Below are 5228 nucleotides of genomic sequence, written 5' to 3' on the forward strand. Positions count from 1 at the left end.
AAGGTGCTGTGTTCAATCTTAGTTGTGGGTGGGCATAGCCACCATCCCATGCGGGAGTCGAACCAGCAGCCTTGTTGTTAAGAGCACACACCCTATCCACTGAGCCACCCAGGCAGCAGCTCAGCTCAAGGTGCTGAGTTCAGTCTTAGTTACGGGTGGGGGTAGCCACCATCGAACAGGCAGTCTTGTTACCCCAGCTGAGCCATCCTGCCACCTGTTGGCAGCTCAGCAGCAGCTCAGCTCAGGCACAGTGTCACTGGCCCATGTGGGAATCGAACCAGCGGCCCTGTTGCTCAGAGCTCGCACTCTTAAGCCAGCTCTTAACCAACTGCGCCACTCAGCAGGCCCTGTTGATATTGGTTAATTCTTTTTCCTCTTTTGACTGAACTTGGGCTCCTGTTACTTATATTTTGGTGTGTACTTTACTGTTGGGTGCATTTGGCAAGAAATGAGCTGTTTGCAAGCAAGAATGAAGGGAAATAATCTAGAAATGTGGAGACTTGCAGCGCTGGGAAAGACTTCTGGACCCCAACCGAGATAAGATTGAGCCAGTCTATGAAAAGCCAATTAAAATTCAACTTCTTGGCAAAGCATTCCTGAATTCAAATTCTGGCTCCATCACCACCCTTGTGAGCTTGGGCAAGATGCTTTTCTGTGCCAATTTCCTCGTATATAAGGTGGGGGTAGCAGTATCTCCTTGATAAGGGTGTTACTAAGATTAGTTTGAATACATGAGAGAGTATAGAACAGTGCCCGGTACATCCCAGGCTCAGTGAAACTTAGAGATTGTAATTGCACAAGGGGTGGCCCGTCAATGGCTTCAGTAGAATTTAAGAATCTAAATCTTTGTCCTCTCGCCACTTTCACAACTGACTTGTTATTGTTCAGGGGATCCACGAATGTTAGCCATTTCCACTTGACTGTCTCAGACAACCTCCAAACAGCCTATCACCTTCCCTCCCGTGTGCCTTCCTGTCCAGATGCCCAGCTAACATCAGTCACGTGTTAATCATCGCTTCCTCGCGCTCCCTCCTGCCCCATATTCGGAGCCCCCCACTCCTGTTTTACCTTCTAACCCTATCTCTTTTTTTCATTATTTTTTATTGTGAAATACACATTTTTTAGAATTAGTTTTAGCGGTACAACACAACAATAGTTATACTTTTTACCCCTTGAGGTGACAACCCCCCTCCCCCAATCCACCACCCCACTTCTCCCCTCCAATATCATATCTATTACAATTCCCTTGACTCCACTCCCACACTATACTCCACGTCCCATGACCATATATATATATATATATATATATATATATATATATATTCACTTATAGTTGACATACAATATTATACAACATCAGCTTCAGGTGTACAGTGCAGTGATCAAGCCTCTACCTCATCCATGATGCGGTCTCCCTAACAAGACGTGACCACCTCACACCCTACAAAATATTTACAACGTTATTAATTATATTCCCCGAACTGTCTTTCATGTCCCTGTTCTAACCCTGTCTTGAATCCATTTTCCCTGCGTGTCCACGCCCGCTGCCCAGTGTCCCTCACCTCTCGCTTTACCCAGCTGGACTCCCAACCTCTACTCCAGACCCTTCGAATCCATCCTCTAAATCAGGGGTGTCAAACTGGTGGCCCACGGGCCACATGCAGCCCACGATGCTCTGAAATAAAATGAAAATAGAAAAAATTGTTATGAAGAAAACAGCGCTTAGGGGAGGTCGAGGCAACACTGTACACACAATTCCCTCAACCCTTTAACTACTGAAGACGAGTATACACGTGGCCCGGTGCCTTTCCTAGGGGCCTGTGGGCGTGTATAAACGCGTTGACTCAGTTCCGGCGACGTTTGGAAGCGATCTGTCTGCCACTTTCAGTGTCACGTAATGTAAACAGATCCCAATAGCGAAAAGGTTAAAAAGAGCACTCGGGTAAAAAAGAATAGTTTTATAAATACATTAAATGAAATAAATGTTTAAATAAAAGCAACTATATAGTGTTTTAATTATCCTATCTATATTCCTGAATCCTCACTTCAGAATGTAAATTTAACAAAATTTGTAAATGTGATGTGGCCCGCGTGAATCTTGCCTGTTGCACCAAATGGCCCGTGTTTTCACTGAGTTTGACACCCCTGCTCTAAATGATTCCTGATTCCACTCAAAGTCACCTATGGAGAGGACCGAGTCACGCACGCCCAGGCCCACGCCGGACCCTCCAGCTGGGGTTTGGGTGAGTGTCTCAGGAGCCCTCCGGACTGCAGGACGCAGAGGTGGGCCCGCCGGCATGGGGGGACGCTGGCCGTGCGCGCTCCGGGGCGCAGGGCCCTGCGGGGCGACGCATGCGAACCCCGCGTGCCGCCTCCACCACCCGCGCTGTCGGGTGCCGCCTTCTCTCTGCCCGAGACCGGCGTGGGGCCCTTGTTGAGCAGCGGGGCAGACACCCGCACCTCGCAACCCTGGAGACTACGCTTCCAGGGCGATTTCCGCCCGCGCTCCGCCACCATGGCCACGCCCTCTGTGACGCGCTCGGCGCTCCGCCCCCCAGCGCGGGAGGCCCCGCCTCCCTGAGCGCTCTAGGCCGCTGAAGCGCAGGGGTTGGCCCGCAGGGCACAGCCCAGCCAATCCGAGCGCGATCCGGGCCTCGCGGCCCCGCCTCCCGGGCAGGACCCGCTGGGCCAGTTGGGACCGCGCCTGGGGCGTGTGGGCGGAGCTGTGCCGCGGCGGGCCAGGGATGGAGGCGGCTGCGGTGCTCAGCCCGAGCGCGCAGAGGCGCGTGTCGAATCCGCCCTGCGGCCGCGAAGAGAAGAACTCGCCGGAGAGGTGTGCGCCCTGAGGAGAAGGCGAGGGAAGCCCTCCAGGCACCGCGCGACGAGGGGTCGGGGCGCCCCTCCTGGGGACACAGGGAGGGGGCGGCCGGCCTGTGGCCACTCGCGGGCATGAGGGTCCTGCGCGGGGAAGCCGCGGTGGCCGGCTGACCCTGGTGGAGAGGCCTAGATCTGGGACACGAGCTGGGAGGACGAGCGGATGCGACGCGTGGCATGGCCAGGGCTGCCGGAGAGGTGGCCTTTGGGCTGAAACCTGAGTGACAGCCAGGAGTCAGCAGCACGTGTTCTGGGCGGAGCACTGCACGCCGGGAATAGGGAACAGCAGCTGCAAAGGCCCCGAGGGCAGAAGGGCGCCTGCTGCGATCCAGGGCCTCCAGGAGTGCAGAGCGCGCGCGGCTGGAGAGGAGGGGCTTGTCGGGCAGCTGTCAGCGGAGTGACCCGGCAGAGCTACAGAGCCCAGGAAGGGCTTCGCGGGGCATGCTAAGGCTGATGGGGATCTTGGAGGTTTGAACTTAGTTATAAGATGTGACTTAGTTATATTTTAAAGGAATTCTGGCTGCCCGGTAGAGAGTAGGGAGGGGGCATGGGGCAGAGGAGGAGGCAGGGAGCCCGGGTGGGAATCTATCATCTAGGAGGGCGGGGTGCTGGTGGGAGAAGTGGATGTACTGACACGGCTCCGCAGGACCTGCCGGCGCATTGGTGTAGGGAAGGGAGGGGTTAAGGAAGATGCCCCCCAGGCGCTGGCCTGAGCTCCTGGGAAAGGGGGGTGAAGACGAAGCACTTCAGTCCACACCTTCTTCAGCCTGCTGGAGCCACTTCCCCTGGGGGTTGTGGGGTGAGGGGTTTTCTTGTTTGTGGGTCTTCTCCCTCTGATTCAGAAATACGTTAAATACTCCTTTGGTGGCGGGGGAGGGTAATTCTCTTTACCTGCATCGGAAGAGTGTGTGTGTGCCTTTAAAGTCTAGGTCCACATCTAAATCTGACCAGCTCTGTCAGGAGGCATTCCACTCGAAAGGGAGCTGGGAGAATGTCCCCAGAGACCGAGCGGAGAGGCGTTTCGCAATGCCTTTTTACCTTTTGGTTATGAAACTACAGTTCAGCTTTTCCATCCAATATTGATAGCACTTTAAGAAAGTGGCAGATAATGGAACAGAGTGATCTACAAAGTGTTCATCTGAAATTCACGCCATAAATGAGCTCAGCCAAAAGTTGGAAAGCTGTGGACACTCAGCAGACACTAATGTTGTGTGGACACTTAGAGGAACCGAGAGCCTAGTTGGGGCCCCTTCAGATTTAAGTCACACCATGACTTGGGCATTCCTAACACCGGAGTGGCCAAGGATGTCTGGTCAAACTTCCCAAAGCCCCGAAGCCCTGTACCTATCAGGTGACTTCAAACAGCTTATATACAAAATGCTGCATTAAAACACTTCATGATTTAAAAGATAGACAAAAACAAACAAACAGTTTTAACAGCCATGGTTGGTAATTGCGTTTGAATTTTCATGTAGATAGGTTTAAACAGTATTGTTGATTTAAAAATCAGGTAAAATGATTAATAGTATCAGCAGGATTACTATCTATGAGTACAGTTATAAAAGTTTCTGAAGGTTTTGATATTGGTAAAAAGATAAACAGATAAATTTTACTTATGAGGGGTCTTCCAGGGGACTTGTATGTTCTGTGACATCTACTTTGTCATCTTATAAATGAAGCCCCTGCTGTGTGCCAGCCTTTGTTCTGTGACAGCAGTGAGGAAAGCCAGCAGAGCCAGGGAGCCCATGGGGCTTAGAGGGGGGTGAAGCCTGCTGGGAAAGGGGGTGGGTGGCTGCAATTTATTTTATTATTTTTTAAGATTTTTATTGGGGAATTGGGGGAGGGGAACAGTGTTGGGGAATTGGGGAAGGGGAACAGACAAGTTGTTCTTCAGTCTTCGTTGTGGAGGGCGCCAGTCGCCATTTGGCTACCTGTTGGCAGCTCGTGGCCTCTAAGCTCAAGGTGCTGTGTTCAATCTTAGTTGTGGGTGGGCGTAGCCACCATCCCATGCAGGAGTCGAACTGGCAGCCTTGTTGTTAAGAGCGCACGCTCTATCCACTGAGCCATTTGGCTGGCAGCTCAGCTCAAGGTGCCGAGTTCAGTCTTAGTTGTAGGTGGGTGTAGCCCACTATTGAACAGGCAATCTTATTATACCAGCTAAGCCATCCTGCCACCTGTTGGCAGCTCAGCGACAGCTCAGTGTCACTGGCCCATGTGGGAATCGAACCAGTGGCCCTGTTGCTCAGAGCTTGCGCTCTTAAGCCAACTCTTTTTTTTTTTTTTAAGATTTTTATTGGGGAATTGGGGGATGGGAACAGTGCTGGGGAATTGGGGGAAGGGGAACAGACAAGTTG

General features: G+C 52.3%; 1 protein-coding gene across 1 annotated transcript in view; it reads left to right on the forward strand.

Annotated features, from left to right (window-relative positions):
* Window positions 1–2756: 2756 nt before the first annotated feature.
* SCLY (selenocysteine lyase) overlaps window positions 2757–5228 on the forward strand; it is a 42614-nt gene continuing 40142 nt past the window's right edge. The window contains exon 1 of the mRNA XM_019629364.1: window positions 2757–2833. The gene's annotated coding sequence lies outside the window, so the exon portion shown is untranslated. The remainder of the gene's footprint in view (window positions 2834–5228) is intronic.

Source organism: Hipposideros armiger, unplaced genomic scaffold (assembly GCF_001890085.2).
Source record: "Hipposideros armiger isolate ML-2016 unplaced genomic scaffold, ASM189008v1 scaffold_17, whole genome shotgun sequence".
Classification (NCBI taxonomy): Eukaryota; Metazoa; Chordata; class Mammalia; order Chiroptera; family Hipposideridae; genus Hipposideros; species Hipposideros armiger.